Genomic DNA, 19,527 nt, shown 5'->3' on the forward strand with positions numbered 1-19,527 from the left:
AACATTGAATTTTGCACAAGACTTCTAATCCTTGCTCGTGTCCATGTATAATCACGATCTGTCGGTCTAATATTCTTATCAACATATGGCATCAATAAAAAGAGGTTCAGCAGGTAATAACACTAATTTTATTATCTTCTATACACCCTGACAGCAGTCAAACTCCACTTATTCACCTGTGAAATAGGCTTAAAAATATCTGAAGGGTCATATGCATTCTCACCAAAATGGATTATAATAAATTCAGTATCTTGGGAGTTTTCCAAGTGGATACCTAATCCTGTTTCAATTGACAAAGAAAATTGCAAGCCTGCCGTATGTTATTCCACTTGGTCACATCACTTCCTCCACAGATGCTAAAAATATTTTATACAAAATCTACTCTTGAATGCAACACGAAGTTTTCATGCCGTGATTGAAACTCTCAGTAGATAATACATTTCTTGTTTTCAGGATCTTTAACTGGAAGTGTATAAATATTTTGCAACAGTGAAGAGGTAGGAAGCAAGCGGCAAGTAAGGATTTTTAGCGAGCGTTGCGATGCATTACCTTATAGGGACAAAGACACTGTGCAGATGAACGCCCATGTTCTATTGTTTTGTTGTGAGGGGTTCCTGTTAAATACACAGCGGGTTTAAGCAGCCCAAATAAACATACAACCATCAGGCAGTATCTCTTGAAAGGGAAAAAGACTTAGCATTTCAGTTCAGAGACCCTTTGTCAGAAAGTTCTGATGAAGGCTCTCAGTCCGGACACGTTAAAGGTTTCTCTTTCCACAAATGCTGTTAAGCCTGCTGTTGAAAGAAATTCAGTAGGTTCAAGAGCACCCTGAAACATCGGGTTTGTCTGGTCAACCCAGCTTGGGTCACAGACATAGGAGCAGAATTAGGCTATTCGGCCCCTTGAGTCTACTCTGCCATTCCGTCATGGCTGATTTATTATCTCCCCCACCCCATTCCAGTGCCTCCTCCCTGTACCCTTTAAAGACCTTACTAATCAAAAACCAGTTAACCTCTGCTTTAAATATATGCCCAAAGCCCTGGCCTCCACAGTTGTCTGTAGCAATACTTCCATTGATTCACCATCTTTTGGCTAAAGAAATTCCCTCTCATCACTGTTCTATATAGGTGTTCTTTTATTCTGTCGCTGTTTCCTCTGGTCCTAGACTCCCCCACTATAGGAAACATCCTCTCCACATTCACGTTATTTAAGTCTTTTAATCTTTGATAGGTTTCAGTGAGGTCCCCCACTCATTCTTCTAAACTCAAGTGAGTACAGACACAGAGCCATCAAACACACTTCATATATTAACCCTTTTGTTCCCAGGATCAACCTTATGAACCTCCTCTGGACGCTCCCCATTGTTAACACATCCCAAAACCACTCACAATACTCCAAGCTTGTAGGCTTTGAACAGGACGTAAAAATGTTCTGTATATGGTGGTAAAAATCAAAAAACTGCAGGGAAGAAAGGTAAGCAAGTAAGGTAAAGGATTGAAACTTCAAGTACAGAACATAGAAAGTAAGAAATATTTCTTTTCAAGTGCAGAGAAGATGGGGTGAGGGATGCTTAAGCCAAAGGGACTGTGATTGTCTGAAACCAAGGTTGATGTAGGGCTAATATCTGACAGAGGAACTGTTTAAGTTATCCACGCACCAACCCTGCCCTAACTGATTTAGTTTGTCTTATCCAATCTTTTCCCCATCTTCTCTGCAACTTAAAACTAATTTGGTGTTTTTCTTTCCCAGTTTCGATGAAAGGTGTTTGATCTGAATTATTAATTCAGTTGCTCCTTCCACAGGTGCTGGCTAAGCTACTGAGTCAGGTAACAGAAAACAATATTCCCTGTCTTTATTGCAGCCTGACTCTTTACTGATGGACCATAATTCAATGTCCTTTTCACCAATTAAGCATTTGTTGTTAGGGCTCCCAGCATGGTATGACACGCTTTCAGGTTTTGTTTAAGTAATATGTGGCATAGACCTAACAAAATCAGCAAAGACCTCACAAACTAGTTGCACCAAACAATAGCAGGCCACACAAAGCCAGGACAGCATATACAAAATGAATGCACTTCCTTCTGAGTACTTTATCAGTTATCAGTATGGGTAATGGTAACATAAAGTAACTCGGAACGGAGAAACAATGGCTGATTGAGTTGGCAGAGACACAAGAGACTGTAGATGCTAGAATCTGAAGAAACAAACAAGACACTGGATGTTCTCATAATGTCAGGCAGCATCTATGGAGGGAAATGGCAGTCCACATTTCAGGGCATGATCTTGCTCCTCAGCCCAAAATGTGAACATTTCATTTCCTCCCACAGTTGCTGCCTGACCTGCTGAGTTCTTCCAGCATCTTGTTTCTCCTTCTTGAAGAGAAGGTTATGTGAAACGTCCAATCAGAATTGGTATTCCAGTTCTTAATGATTTCATCGGGGATTCATCATTCCTTATGCCAATACCTTGACCCAATAACTTGCCAACCACTTCAGCATTTAATTCATGAACCCAAATTAAATATATTGAGTATAACCCAAAATGAGCTACAACATTGAAATCATTTTTAGTTTTGCATTGGTTAATGATCAGTTCTGTTAGGATTATGAGCTTGGTTTTGTTCCACACTGGGGTTTGGCATTGCCAACAGCTTGCCTTAGGGAAGGTGCCAACTACCAGTGAGCTCACTACAGTCGATGCAAGAAGGCATCCACAATGAAAAATCATACTATTACAATATAATTATTCCTGCATAATCGAGGAATGCAAGAGTCTCGAGAACAACTAAAACCCATGTCATGATAGTTTTCATTCAGTAGCTGTTAACACAGAAGAATAACTGCCTTAAGTAACAAGTACTTTTATTTCTTCACACCATCTTTACTTCCTATCATCTGACGTCTCCATGATGCCTGCCTCATGAAATATTTTATTTTTCTTTCAACTCTCATCAACTGTAACTCCTGCAAAAAGACAGATAATGTGGGTTAAGCGGAGAGAATACTGGCTGCTATTTATTTATTGCCCTGTGGACTGAGAAAACTGGGATATGTTATCAGAACCCACTTTGATGGTAAACAGGCACTGACAAAGAGATGGGAGGAAAATATAAGGTGACCAAGGAAGGCTCAGTGAGAGGGAGAATATTACATCTGAATAGCAGTATACTGAGAGGAAACAGCTGAGATTCGAGGTGTGAAGAATCATGGGGGGGGGGGAGCTCAAGGGGAAATGCAGGAATGAAGAATCTCCGGGGATACTTGCATGCCAGTGTCTCCTGTCACCTGTAGTTATGTTGCCAAGACTTGTGCTCCAGGGATCCATGTTATCTCCTGATTTTGGATGCTTCCTGAGAGGTGTGGGTCCTTCTGGGTGCTCCAATTTTCTTCTTGCATTTACAAGTCATTCTGGTTGGCCAATTGGTCCACAAATTACCCCAAGTGTAGACTATTGGCAAAAGGAATCAAAATGCTCTTGATAGACATGTGAAGATGAACAAGTACTAGGGTATAGGCCTGCAAGTTATAAATAGTTCTGGATTCTTAATTCCCCAAGTAAAGAGATTTTATTTTGATTTTTCATGGCCCTACATAGTTTCTTCTTGATCAGATTCCATTTCCTTTATTGAATTCTCTCCAACCACAGGGAACAGCCCTTCAGCATTGAGCGTGACATTTCCACTTGAAGCTTGAGTGTTTCACCAGCTGCCAATTCCTCAAAATATCTCATAAAGGCTGGTCTATCCCAGATAATAGTTCCTAAAAACAGCCTTATATCCCAGGGATAAATTAATGAATGTACACAGCATCAGTGCAAAAGTACAGGTCTTCTCTCGGTTACAAATAAATGGGCAAAGCCTGTACTGATGGATGTGGATACGAACAAATATTTGAGACCAATGGGATGGATGGGGATGGAATCTCTTACTGTGTGGGAATGTGGTGTTTGCAAATGCCCTTTCTCCACCCCTCTCCCCCACCCCGCCTCCCCAATTGCATCTGGGTTGAACCAAGTCATGCTGGGAGCACAAAGCAGATCATTCATTCACTCACCAAAGCATTAAGCATAATGAAAACAACACACACAAAATGCAGGTGGAACAGAGCAGGCCAGGCAGCATCTATAAGGAGAAGCACTGTCGACGTTTCGGGCCGAGACCCTTCGTCAGGACTAACATAATGAAGCCTGGTTTGCCAACCTACATACATTGCATAAAGGGTTATACACTCTAATCTTGGTTGCTTCAATGATGGAATTGATCTTAAGAATATGTTTTTACCAGAACAGGTCACATAAGAAAAACACAATTAACATAGTTGATCAGAAAGTGGCAGCACCTCATATTCCAGCTGGGTAGCCTTCAAATTGATGGGAAGAACATCAATTTCTCTAAATTCTCCCTTCTCCCTTTTTTCATTCCCAATTCTGATTACCCTTTCATCCCCTTCTCTTCTCCTCACTTGCCCATTATGTCCTTCTGGTTCCCCTGCTCTTCCCCTTTCTTCCATGATTCACTGTTCTCTCAGATCCCTCACCAACTTCTTCAGCCCTTTATCTCTTCCACCAATCCCATCAAAGCTTACTTCATCACCCTTCCCCACTCACCCACCTTCCCCTTCACCTGGTCTCACCTATCACCCGCCAGCTTGTACTCTTCCACCTTCCTCAACTTTTGACCCATCCTTTCCAGTTCTCATGAAGGGACTTGACTCAAAAGATCGACTTTTTTTTATCCTTCCTTCGATTTGCTTTCTGTATGTACTCAAGATCTCAGTGTCTGCAGAATCTCTTCTGTTTAAAATCAGGAAGTATATTTTATATGTGTGTACATTGTCAGGAAATAGATTTTATACTTCTTCATATGCATCTCATTGAGAATATGCCTCAGTGTATTCAATACAAATACAGAAATCCATAATTTATTGTGCACTTTCAGTTGCAATACCTTCAATTCACATGAAGCAGGGCATTTTATTCAAATTGGGCCTATGCCAAGCAAGCAACCAATCCAAGTTCACAGGCTGGTGTCACTACTTTTGCTTTAATAATTTCCAAGTATGGATTCAAGCAGCACAGTAGCTGCCAACTATCGGAAGTGCAGGGTCACCAAACAGATCTCACCTCCTTCTGCTATTATTAGTCTGTTTGGCGTTTATGGGCGGTGATTTACATGAATGTAAGTGCTTGCTGAGATTATTCTGAAAAGGAACTGACATCACTAACAGTTAGCAGCAGCGGCTATCTATACTTGAGTGCCTGCAAGCATTACATTTAGTTCAGAAACAAAAATAACTCCTGGTTGAAGAAGTAGTTACCTAGTATAATTATTCTGCACAACAATCCGTGCATAATTTCACCGGCATTGCACACAATAAAGAAATCCAAAAGAAAACTGTTTTTCTGTTTTAGAATGCAGGAAACCTCTGTGTTACAGTCATCTAGCTCAGGGAAATCTTAAAATTCAGAGAAACCCAGAAATTTGAAATACAGAATAAAATTCCTTCTCGTGTAACTTGTGAGGGAAACTATCTCACCCGCACAAATTCCATGAGAGTGAATTTTATTTTGTATCTCAAATATCTGGGTTCCCCTGAATTCCAGAGTTTTATGCTCTCGTGTATATACTTCGGGATGCTTCTAAGCAGCCAGAGGCAAAATGCAAACCCATGGTCTAATTTCTTGCAATTTTACTGATAAACGTTGTGATTTTGTGTGGCAGAGGTACAGTATAGGACATAGAAAAGTGACAGCATAAATAAACAGCGCAAAAGAGGAATAGTGAGGTAGTGTACATGGGTTCATGTACCATTTGGAAATCTAATGATGGAGGGGAAGAAGTGGTTTCTATAACATTGAATGTCAATCTTCTGGCTCCTACACCTCCAGTCTATTTGCTTATTCCTTATATTTACATTTTATCCACATTTTATGATGGCAGGGATTTGTGTACATGCAAAATGCCCTGTGGAGCATTACTGTTGTCAGGAGTCAGCCAGTGAATACTGGCAAGCTAGCCGATGGCAGAAAACATGGCTAACAAGCTCAGCTCTCTTCTCCTATCCAGTACACGCATACACGTACTGTACATGCGGAGTGACCACTCTCTGCTGAACATTGACAGCTCCTCAGTAGAAATCGTTAAGAGCACCAAATTTCTTGGTGTTCACCTGGCGGAGAATCTCAACTGATCCCTCAACACCAGCTCCAAAGCAAAGAAAGCCCAGCAGCATCTGTAGTTCTGCAAAGGCTGAGGGAAGTCCATCTCCCATCCCCCATCCTCATCATAATTCTACAGAGGTTGTGTTGAGAGTACCCTGAGCAGCTGCATCACTGCCTGGTTCAGAAATTGCACCATCTCAGATCGCAAGACCCTGCAACAGATAATGAGGTCAGCTGAGAAGATTATCAGGGTCTCTCTTCCCACCATTACAGACATTTACACTACACAGTGCATCTGCAAATCAAACAGCATTATGAAGGACCCCACGCATCCCTCATACAAACTCTTCTCCCTCCTGCCATCTGAAAAAAAGGCACCGAAGCATTCGGGCTCTCACAACCAGACTCTGTAACAGTTTCTTCCCCCAAGCTATCAGACTCCTCAATACCCACAGCCTGGACTGACCCCAACTTACTGCCCTCTACTGTGCCTATTGTCTTGTCTATTATTTATTGTAATACCTGCATTGTTTTGTGCACTTTATCCAGTCTTGGGTAGGTCTGTAGTCTAGTGTAGCTTTTTCTGTGTTGTTTTTACGTAGTCCAGTGTAGTTTTTGTACTGTTTCATGTAACACCAGGGTCCTGAAAAACGTTGTTTCATTTTTACTATGTACTGTACCAGCAGTTATGGTCGAAATGACAATAAAAAGTGACTTGACTTGACTTGAACGTTCAGAAACGATCACTAGTTAAGAGCAGCACACACTTGTTGGAGGATATCAGCAGGTCAGGCAACACCTGTGGCAATAAATAAACAATCAATGTTTCGGACTGAGTCCGTTCTTCAGGACTAAAAAGGAAGGGAGAGGATGCCGGACTACAAAGGTGGGAGGTGGGGAGGCAGGGAATGAAGGCTAGCTGGAATGTGATAGGAAAAGCCAGTGGTTGGGAATGGTCAAAGGCTAGAGAGGAAGGAGTCTGATAGGAGAGGACAGTGGAATATGGAAGAACAAAGTAGAAAGGAAGTTATAACAGGTGAGAAGAGGTTAAAGGTCTGACTGGGGAATAGAGGAAGAGGAGGGGGGAAATTTTTTACCAGAAGGAGTAATTGATATTCATGCTATCATGTTGAAGGGTACCCAGATGGAATATAATTGTTGCTCCTCCACCCTGAGGATGGCCTCATTTGGCACAAGAGGAGGCCATGAACCAACATGTCGGAATAGCAGTTGGAATTGAAATATAAAAGGCTAGTTAAAAGGTATGACCATGGAAGCTGAATCCAAATACAATTTCAACAGCTCCAATCACTTTCCAGACTATACTTTATATCAGACTGAAGATTTTGTTGTACACCTTGGCTGCACACCAAACTGACTGCATGACTCAAGCCTATTTTTAATCACAAAATGGAAGGTTTTTGTTCTGAGCAGGAGGAGGAACTGCTAAATGCAGGATTGTCTTTTGAAACCACAGCTGCTGTCAACCCACGATGAGCCTGTTCAGCTTCCTTTCCTCACCCACTCCAAGCCAGGCTAAAAATAAAAGGCTTCATAATGAGAACGCAAACATTCAGTTCATATCAGACAGCAGAACAGATTGAAACAGATGATTTCAATGTTATTGCTGGATCAGAAAATCTAACTGCTGATTAGAAAGTTCTTAATATGGATAATGAATCATTGTTAATCAGTGATGCTATGTGCTACAAGCTCCAATTTTGAAAATCATTTTAAACATCGTTTTAGATCTTTAAGGCTGAATCTTTAAGGCCTTAATCCTTAAAACTGATAATGTTCCATAGTAGGTCATAACCTATCCACAATATGTCACAGAGATCTGACCAATAGTCCAGGTACTTTGGCAAAAATGTTGAAGATGAGAGCTGAAATATCAAATGCCTCCTGTATTACTTAACTTCATTGAAATGATCTCAGGTAAAAAAGGACAACTAGATTCAACTGATGAACATGACATTGTTGGATCCTGGGGAAAAAATCTATTTCAAGATTGTTCTTCAAAGAAGAAAGCTGCCATGGTTACTCAACAGAATCGGTAAAAGTAAATCCACATTTTTTGTCAAGTGTTTCAATCCCGGATGTGGGAAAATTCACCTGAAAAGACTGTATTAAAATTTTGGTAAGTTTCGTGACTGCAGTAGTCAGAGATCTTGGGTGGGCTGTGCATGTTTAACAAGATTTGGAGTGATTATGGTTGGTGGGAGTAAAGAGGTAAGAAGATCACCAAAGGTGGTTGAGTGATTATAAAAATGGTGAATCAGAAACACTCAACAGATGAAGCACCATCTGTGGAGGAAGAAACAAGAGTGATTGTTTCAGGCCAAAGCCCCTCCGTCCGAAAAAAAACTGTTTCTCTTTCTACAGGTGAAGGTTCAGACCTATTGAATGTTTCTCAACAATGACCATTGTGGTTTCAGATATTCAGAATCTGTAGATTTTTGGACTTAAGGGATGACTAACGTGATCTAATTTTCCAGGTAATGCTCTAAATTGAGTCTTGCATGGGAAATGACATCTGAAATATGAATGCAGGGAAATTGTGTCTCCTAACACGTACACTTAGTGGCCACTTTATTAAGCAGACCTGCACACCTGCTCGTTAATGCAAATATCTAATCAGCCAATATTTGGCAGCAACTCAATGCATTATAGCATGCAGGAATGGGCAAGAGATCCAGTTAGTGTTCAGACCAAACATCAAAATAGGGAACAAATGTGACTTAAGTGACTTTGACCATGGAATAATTGTTGGTGCCAGAGAGGATGGATTGAGTATCTCAAAAACTGTTGATTTCCTAGGATTTTCGCATACAACTGTCTCTAGATAATGGTGTGAAAAATAAATCATCCAGTGAGCAAGCAGTCTGTGGGTGAAAATTCCTTGTTAATAAGAGGTCAGAGGAGACTAGCCAGACTGCTTTAAGCTGACAGGAAGGTGACAGTAACTCAAAGAAACACACATGTTACAACAGTGGTGTGCAGAAGAACATCTCTGAATGCACAACACATCAAACCATTCAGAAGCACATGGGAGTACCAGTGAGGCTAGGATATATCCTCCATTGGATGGCAGAGAGTATTAAAGTGCAGAAGTACATTGGTACACAATTTCATTGATCCCTAAGAGTGAAGCCCGGGCAGATAATGCAGTTAAGGTATATAGGATACTGGCCTTTACTAGTTGAGCTTTGATGACCAAAGTGCTCCAAATTGATCGAAGTTTGGTTAGATCTCAGATGGAGCACTACATCCAGTTCTGGTCACCAAGGTATAGGAACACTAAGATCGTACAGGAGAAGAGAATGCAGAGTTTCACATTGTCTGGGATGGAGTAGTTCAGGAATGAGGAGAGACTAGCTGAGATGTGTCTATTCTCCCTGGAATGGAGAAGGTTAAGAAGGAAGCTGATTGAGTGACTTGAAGGGGTACAGGGAAGGTGAACTATAAGATATTTTTCCCCCACAAAAGAGACAGATAAAACTGGAGACATTTATTCAGGGTGAGAGGAAGGATATTTAGAAAGGATATTAATAGGATCTTCTTCATCATCCAGAAAGTGTAAGTATTTTAAATGTCTGCCTATGAGGTGTAAAAGTAATTGGATTGCTGTTAGTGACTTCACTTATCCAAATAACTATTGGTACCTCCTACTGCAAAAGTTTGAGATGGGGCAGAATTTGTAGGGATGTCTGGAAATTATTGCTGACACAATATGTGACAGGCCAACCAGTGGAGACCATACTAGACATAAAGCTAGGTAAGGAACTTGGTCAGGTGACAGATCTCTCAGTGGAATGACCACAATTTCCTGAACTTTATTGTAGCTCTGGACAGGAATAAGAGAACATGGTATGAAGAAAGTAATTAATTGGTGCAGGGCAAATTATGACACTGATTAGGCAGAAACTTGGGAGCATAAATTGGGAACAGATGCTCTTAGGAAAATGTACAATTGAAATGTGATAGTTGTTTAGGGAGCAGTTACATAGAGTTCTGGATAAGTTTGTCTCACTGAGGTAGTGAAATAATAGGGTGAATGAACCACGGTCGACAAGAAAAGTGGAATCTGGACAAGAAGAAGAAAGAAGCATACTTAAGGTTTTGGGAGCAAGGATCGAATAGGAGTATTGAGTATTGAGAATTATAAGGTACAGGTGGCCCCCGTTTTTTGAACATTCGCTTTAGGACAGTTCGCTGTTATGAACGACCTACATTATTATCTGTTTTTGCTAACCAAAGAGGATTTTCACTTTTATGAAAAAAAGGTGCCCGCTTTATATGTGTGTTTACCCCGAGAAAGACTACCATGACCGTGAAGCCTTGAGGGGACAGTTGTGTGCACATGTGTATATGTGCATATGCGTGTTGATTTTTTCTCCAAATCGATTTTGGCTGCTGTCTTCCCGATTTTGATATGTGAAACTACACCGTACATACAATATTTCTTCTTTCTATAGGCTGTATTTTTATCATATCATTCCTGCTTTTACTGTATGTTTGTGTTATTTTAGGTTTTATGTGTTATTTGGTTTGATTTGGTTTAATTTTTTTTTGAGTCTGGAAATGCTCAAATTTTTTTCCCATATAAATTAATGATAATTGCTTCTCCACTTTATGACATTTTGGCTTACAAATGGTTTCATAGGAAAGCTCTACCTTCGGATAGCCGGGGAAACCTGTAATCAAAAAGGACCTTAAGTAAGGACTTAGAAGAGAAAGAAGAGGACATGAGAAGGCCCTGGTGAGTACAATTAAGGAAAACTCCAAGGCATTCTACACATACATGAAGATGACTAGAGTGATGGTGAACCAATCATGGATAAAAGAGGAAACAAGTGCCTGGAATCATAGGACATAGGGGAGGTCCTTAATGAATACCTTGCTTTAGTATTCACCATTGGGAGGGGCTTTGTGATGGCAGCATAAAACAGGCTAATATGCTAGAACATGTTAATGTTAACAAAGAAGATGTGGAGGAACATTCAAAAATGCATTACGATAGATAACCCCTTGGTGTCTATAGCCAGGTTACTATGGCAAGCAAGGGAAGAGATTTCTGTGCCTTTGGCAATGATCTTTGCGTCCTCACTGGCCACAGAAGTAGTATTAGATGATTGGTGGGTGGCAAATTTTATTCCTTTGTTCAAGAAAGGTAACAAGGTCAATCCTGGGAATTACAGACCAGTTAGTCTTACATCAGTGGTGGCAAACTATTGGAGAGGATTCATAGATTCAGGATTTACAAGCATTTGGAGATATATTGTCTGAGGGATAGTCAGCATTGCTCTGTGAAGGGAAGTCATGCATCACGTGTGCATGCCATTTGAGGAAATCACAAAAAATGATGCATTCAACAAAATTCCTCATGGTGGTCTCATTCACAAAGTCAGAAAAACTTGGGATTTTTTGATTGGCTGCATGTAGACATCAATACCTGGGAAGATTTCATGGTTCCTGCAGCTGTTCAGTACCTGCTCCGTAACTCCTCCTCTTTCAGAGCTAGGTCAATTAAGATCACTTTAGGGGAGTTTCAGACAAGGGAGCCAGACACTCTTGTGAAAACCTGGGATTTCCAGGGAAACTTGGTCGCTTGGATTCAAAATTGGCTTGCCCACATCAGGCAGAGGGTGATAGTACATGGGAGTATATTCTACCTAGAGATCCACATGGGCATCAACAAGATGCTCACTATCCTGGTGCTCAACAAGGATATGTTCTAGGACCCCCGTTCTTTATGATTTTTATAAATGACCGATGAGGAAATGGAAGGGAGGGTAGGTGACACAAAGGTATGTGGTGTTGTGGATAGTGCAGAAGGTGGATATAGATTAGAATGTTTCATGAATAGGATACAGTGCTCAGCTGAGAATTGGTAAATGGAGTTCAATTTAAAAAAAAAGTGTGAAATAATACTTGAAGGCAAACTTGAAGAATAATGGCAGGACTCTTATCAGTGTGAAAGGACATTGGGATCTTCAGGCCAGGTTCATAAGTCCCTCAAAGTTGCCAGGGTTGAAAGGGTGATTAAGAAGGCATATGGTGTGGAGACCTTCATTAGTCAGGGATTGATCTCAAGAGCCTTGAGGTAATGTTGCAGCTCTATAAAATGCTGCTTAGACCACTCTTTGAGTATAGTGTTCAGTTCTGGTCTCCTGGAAGAATGTGGAAGCTGTAGAGATAATGCAGAGGAGATTCACCAGGATGTTTCCTGGATTAGAGAGCATGTCTTATGTGAAGGAATTGAGTGAGCTAGGGCTTTTCTCTTTGGAGCAAATGAAAATGAGAGCTAACTTGATAGGCATACAAGTTGATAAGAGGCACAGGTCTGGTGGATTGCCAGAGACTTTTTCCCCAGGGCGAAAATGGTTAATATAAAAGGGGCAGATGAGGGAGGATGTCAGCGATCGTTTTTTTTCACACAGAAGTGTGGTGGGTGTATGGAACACATTCTGCCCATGGTGGTGGTGGAGACTGATATATTAGGGAGGGAAGGATTCAATTGATTTTGGAATAGGCTAAATGACTCACATAACTTTGGTGGCTGAATGGGTATAAACTGTAGTGTACAGTTCTATGTTTTAATTTAAAGTAGGATTAATGTGAATGGGTGACTGATGGTTGGTGTAGACTCAGTGGGCTAAAGTGCCTCTTTCTGTGCTGTCTAGTTCTATGACTATTAATATGAAACAAGGATAAATGTGCAGAAAAACAGAGTTGGGATGAATCAGTCATTTACAATTTTTCAAGCATGTTACTAGTGGGATACCACTGTGAACAACAGTGGGTTCTCAGCTATTTACATTTAAATTACTAATTTATATAGAAAAACAAACTCCAATATATCCAATTTTGCAAATACAGACAGTAAAAATAAATTGTGAGAAACAAAAGGCTAAAGATGAGCTCAGCAAGTAGACAATAGTACAGTGGATGGAGAAAAATAAAGGTAATGTTTGTTATCTACTTAGGCTTTAAGACCAGAAGAGCAGGATATTAATTTAAAAAGGTGTGAGATTATTCAGCACAAATCTTCACAGAGATATGGATGATCAACTATAAACTCAGAAGGTCAGCATGCAGGTACACCAAGCAAAGTCAAAAAGGATCTAGTGCTTTCCCAGTGTATATGGCGTATAAACTCTTCTCCGGTTTCCAATGGGTCCAAGTGTTGATTTTAACCGCCATTTCGATGACAAACTCTGTCAACTTCATCAGGGATGACGCCTAAGTATAGATACTCAACTCCCGTCATCCATCCCTCTTGATTGGTTGGTCCTCAACCAATCAAGTTTCCGCTGTCCCACATTTGTTTAAAATCATACTTCAGTTCTTACTTAGAGCAAGGCCTTCATCTTTGTTTAAATTCTTATTCTCTGATCTTATTTCAATGGCTTCCTTCACCAGGCAGTCCCAAAAGCAAAGTCAGTTAATTTGTAGCTATTGGTGGGATTTGATTATCTAAATCAGTATGCAAGAAAACACCGAACAATTACACTCAGTAGAGAACACGCAGAATATGCTGTATCGAAAAACAATTTAGATATGTATTAATCACAATAAAGTCTGTCATCATAGACTTAATAATGACTATACATTGTTTGTGTATTTAACATTAATTTCAAATGTAGAATTAAATCATGTAATGGAGTAACTCTAATGATTGTTGAGCAGGTAAGAATTTATAACTACCAATGTCAGGGGTGTAATTATCACTTCATTAATTTATTGTTCATAGGTCACACCAATTAAGGAGTACAAAGTTTTGTCTTTGTGAGTAAGTTGGCAAAATAATAGAATTACATTATACTTTCAAGCAACTTTTGTAAAGCTGACATTGTGATTTCACTTTTCTAAAACTGCTTATGTTTCCTTTTTATGCCATGGTTTCCTCCCAATATCCTAAAGACATGACTGCAGGTTAATTAGATATTGAAAATTATCCCTTAGCAGAGATTAACAGCAAAAAGTATCAATTCAGGAAGATATGCAAGAATAAATCAAAATCAGTTTGAATATCACTGGCATATGTCATCATGTTTTGCTGTTTTGCAGTGGCAGAACACTGTGATACAGAATAATGAAAACTATAAATTACAATAAGTATATACGAAAAAAGAAAATGTAATGAGTAGTGCAAAAAGGGAGGGGGAAAATGCTGAGGTAGCATTCATGGGTTCATTGTCCATTCAAAAAACTGATAGTGGAGGCGAAGAAGCTGCTCCTGAAATATTGAGTGTGTGCTTTCAGGCTCCTGTACAACCTCCTTCATGGTAGCAAAGACAAGAGGACATGTCCTTGGTGATCGGGGTCCTTAATGATGCATGCCAGCTTTTTGAGGCATCGCCTTTTGAAGGTGTCCTCAATGCTGTGGAGGCTAGTGCCCATGATGAAGGTGGCTGAGTTTCACGCACTCTGCAGATTTTTCTGATCCTGTGCAGTGGTACTAGACAATGATGCAACCCGTTAGCATTCCCAAGGTACATCTGTAGAAATTTGCAACGGTCTTTGATGACGTACCAATTCTCCTCAAGCTCCTAATGAAATATAGCCCCTGTCATGCCTTCTTTGAAATTGTATCAACATGTTGGGCCCAGGACAGATCCTCAGAGATCTTGACAACCAGAAATTTGAAATTGCTAACACTTTAATGGGGTAGAGAGAAATAAGAAGCTGGGACTGAGATTGCTTTCCTAAGAGCCAGTATCGATCCTGTAGGCAGAATGTACTCCTGTGTTTTCATAAGGATAAATACAATCTCTGTGGGGTTGATTACAAACAAAGGGAGGCACAAGATATTCAGTAGGCACAAAGAAGAGAGTAAAGAATAAGATATCATACGCATTCATCCTGAACTTCCTAATAACATCTCCCATAACAGATTTAAATGAGGTTACGTCTCAATCTCTTGCTGCACTGTAAATTTGACCTAATTGTTTTGACTTCTTTCTTTAGGATCGGCCTGGAAACTTTAAGAATTTAAGTTTACCCTTCAGTTATTACAGAAAAGCTGGGAGGAAATTATACCTGTTGTTATCATGAAACAGTTGCTTGTACATTGTTTTTACTTTAGTAATAAGATAAAAAAGGTCTTTAGGTGAACTTTGGACAGAAGGGTTTAAGAGGGATATGAGGCAAATACAAGCAAATCAACTCTCTGAGAAAGTCTTGATCAAGTTGGAGTTGGTGGGTTAGAGAAGCAGCATGCAGCATAGCCTTGGACGTTTCTCTTTCAGTCACAAGATCCTTTTGGACATTGATAATGTAAGATACTGCAGGCCTGTTTCACTTGTTTGATTGAGGAACAGGCAGTGGGGGAGCTGCGTAGCCTCAGTTATATTGAAGACTAGGTCTCAAACTGTGGGCCTCCCTACCTCCGCAGTCCAGGTGAGGAGACGCTAAAGGCAGCATAACATGGTGTCCGTGCTCAGCTGGGGGCCGGTCTCTTCAATCGGTGATATCCTTCAGTGTTTGATCAGTGGAATGATAGTATGAATTACCAGGAACTATACCATCAATTTGCGGGACACGTCATTCAGGTCTTGGACTATATATGAGTTTTATTTTGTGTGACTGGTTTTTTGCTCACTACTTTGAATGTGCTGTGTATCGTTTGCACCTTGGCCCCAGAGGAATGCTGTATCCATGTTTGGTTGAATGATAATTAAACTTGATTTGATTTGGGTCAAAGAACTTGCTTCCATGCAGAATAACTATATGCACATAATGACTACACCTGAGCAACATATTAAACAATACTTGCCTACTTGTTTTATCATTTGTTTAAGCCTTCATTTCAATAATGGACAAATTCACTAAGAGGTACAGGAGTGTCTTGCATAGGAAATGGAATGTATCAGGAAAATGTGAACATTTCAGATTCAGAATCAGAGTCGGAATCTAATTAGTTTTATTATAATTGGCATGTGTGATGAAATTTGTTAACTTAGCAGCAGCAGCACAATGCGTAACATGATAATATAGAAAGAAAAAAGTAAATGTAAATCAATTACAGTAAGTATATATTATATATATTGAATAGATTAAAAATAGCGCAAAACAAATTATATATATACACACATACATACATACACACACACATACATACACACACATAGATATATATATATATATATATATATATATATATATATATACACATACATACATATATATAAACAAAGTGAGCTACTGTTCATGGGTTCATTGTCCATTTAGGAATCGTATGACAGAAGGGATGAACCTGTTCCTAATTCTCTGAGTGTGTGCCTTCAGGCTTCTGTACCTCCTTCCTGATGGCAACAATGAGAAGAAGGCATGCCCTGGGTGATGGAAGTCTTTAGTGATGGACGTCGCCTTTCTGAGGCACCGCTCCTTGAAGATGTCTTGGAAACTATGGTGGCTAGTACCCATGATGGTGCTGACTAATTTTACAACTTTCTATAGCTCTCTTCACTCCTGTGCAGGAGCCACCACCCCCAATACCAGAAAGTGATGCAGCCTGAATCAGGCACAATACTTGACTCATATTTTTATACTGATTTCCCTTCAAAGGATGAGATAATTTCACAGACTATTTTACTCAAAATCTAAAGGTGGCAAAACATTCCAGATGGAGCTGTGGTAAACATTTATATCACAGAATAACAGAGCACATAAACAGATCCTTCATCCCACCATAATCATTCTGAGCATCAGACGCCCATCCACATTAATCATCATAAGTATGTTACCAGCTTAGTCTAAAGCCTTTTTTGTCTTTAAGATTCATTTATTCAACTGGATTATTTTTGAATGTCATGAGTGTCCTTGTCTCCGCCATTTTCTCATGCAGAGCTTTTCATTTGTAATTGCTGTCTGGGTGAAATAATTTTCTCTCAGATCTCCTCTGAACCTCTTAATCTTCACCTGACACCTGTGCTGTCTCCCTAACAGGGAAAAGTTTTCTCACTATTTTCTCAATCTGTGTCTCGCAACTCATGTACATCCCACAGGATCCATCACCTCCTCCGCTCTGAGGGGAACTTATCCGGCCTATCATGTCATTTCCCATAAACGTCCGAGGAACACTCCTCTGCACCCATACCAGCACGAACACATCCTTCCTATAATGTGGCAACTGCTGTACACAATACTCCAGTTGTGACATCGCTAAAAACTTATAAATTTGTACCATATTAGTGCATTCAATACCCTAGCCAAGAAAAGCCCGCATTCTGTATGCCTTCTTCACTCATCTCCCCTTACTGCTATGTAAGGCATCAAAGAATAGCGACAACCCTCCTATAGGACTTAGCATGGTGCACATTCCACTTTAATTGGACCTTCAAAATGTCTATGATGTGAAAGCTACATAAAAACTCTAAAACACAATATAAATAGTTCACTAAAATTATTTTTCTCAAATAGGCTAAAATTGCAATCCAGCGTGCTCCCACGAACATACCCCGCCGACATTAGCTTCCTATCCACAGCCCCAACACTCTGCCACTTGTCACAGCTCGATCCAATAGTGGTGACGATCTTTCCTCCTTGTTTGAACAGCCTATGTGCAATACTGATTTCCATGCTTTGTTCTTATTTGTAATACCATCAAAGAGGAGGCACAGGTGTTAAAACGCACATTCAATATTTTGAGAACAGTTTCTTTCCATATGCCATCAGCTTTTTGAACCGACAATGAACCTTCCCATGAAAACCACCTCACTATTTCATTCTCTTTTTGCACTACTTTTTTCATTCATTGTTTATTGTGACTTATAGAATAATTTATAGTATTTTATGTATTGCATTGTACTCCTATCAAAAAACGTCAAATTTCATGACAGTGAAATTGAACCTAATTCTGATTCTGTCTGTGTGGATTTGCATGCTCTCACCCTTGACAGAGTGTGCTTCCTCCAGGTAACCTGGTTTCATTTCATATCCCAACGTTATGTAGGCGGTCAGTTAATCAATCAATGTAAGTGCCAAAATGAATCAAAAGGTGAACTGCTGGGCATGTCTTTTGACCCAAAGTGTGTCAAAAGGAATGTTTCATGCTTTGTGACGATGAGCTGAAGACCCAGTCGCATCTTGTGGTCTCACTCAGTTACTAGTCGCCCACCACTCAGCAATCCAAGCTCAGAGGAAAATCCATGTAAATCCTAGATTGTTCATAGAGAAAGCTGACCAGTTTTACACAGTTTAACTTCCCAGTGGCATGGTGGGGACCTAATTCAGCAGCCAGTGAGAGGTTGAAGTAGCAAATCCAGTGATCACCCAGGAATACTCTGACCATTTCAACTAAAGACAATGGTTGGTATTGGCAACGGTGGAACACAATTAACACACTCCAGTCAGTGCAAGAAAATGGAACTTTACAGGAGCCTATTGGTAATTGCCTTTTAAGAAAAAAAACCCATTAATCATTTCCCGTTGCTTTTTACTTACTGAGACAAGGTAGCTTTCAGAAATTAAAATACTACAGATGTGAAAAATCTAAAATAAAAACAGAAAATGCCAGAAATACTCAGCAGACCAAGCAGCATCTGTAGAAAAAGAAGCAGAATTTACATTTCAAGTTGAAGGCCATTTGCCAGAATAATTTAGAATACACATGCTTCTGTTGAAAAATCATGGACCTGAAATGTTAATTGATTCTCTTTCCACAATGCTGCCTGACTTGCTGACTGTCTCCAACTTTTTTATTTCAATTTTCCACTCGCCCATGGATCTCAACTATTTCTATAGACCAACTTGTCATAAGTGACCTTACAACAACTTGTTAACATCTGAGACAATCATGTTAAAGGTACTGCCTCATTTTCCCCATTTTACTGCCACAAAAATACAGTCCTGAGACCAAACCTTCCCCTCAAAAAACCATCCTGATTACCCTTGATTACATTTTTTAAAATGATGATTTGTACCATCCCTCCAAACTTATTTGAAACATTTGCCCACCACTAAAGTCAAACTGATTTGCCTGCAATTTTTATTTCTATTATTTTGCTGGAAGGAGAATTACCAAATATCTTTAGCATTTTTATATTTTTGCAAATGACCTTCAGTGATGAAAAACCAGACCGGCCTTAAAGCATATGCACTCTATTTATGTTTTGTCAAAGTAAAGCAAATCAAAACGCATTATGTTTATCTGCAAAAAAAAATACAGTCAACGCTAACTTTCCACATGGAACACATGACTGACTCAATATTCACACAATCCTGGCTCCCACTCCATCTAATGGTCAAACTGGCATTGCAGTTTCTTACAATATGAATAGAAAAATTAGTTGCAATTCCAATCTTATTTATATCTTATCTAGTTCCATCAGTGCATATGAAATCCAACAGGGAAGAATAAGA

General features: G+C 39.8%; 1 protein-coding gene across 2 annotated transcripts in view; it reads right to left on the reverse strand.

Moving 5' to 3' along the window:
• Positions 1 to 19,527, reverse strand: part of brinp1 (bone morphogenetic protein/retinoic acid inducible neural-specific 1) — a 417,096-nt gene that overhangs the window by 269,312 nt on the left and 128,257 nt on the right. The window lies entirely within an intron of this gene.

Source organism: Hypanus sabinus, chromosome 18, assembly GCF_030144855.1.
Source record: "Hypanus sabinus isolate sHypSab1 chromosome 18, sHypSab1.hap1, whole genome shotgun sequence".
Lineage (NCBI taxonomy): Eukaryota > Metazoa > Chordata > Chondrichthyes > Myliobatiformes > Dasyatidae > Hypanus > Hypanus sabinus.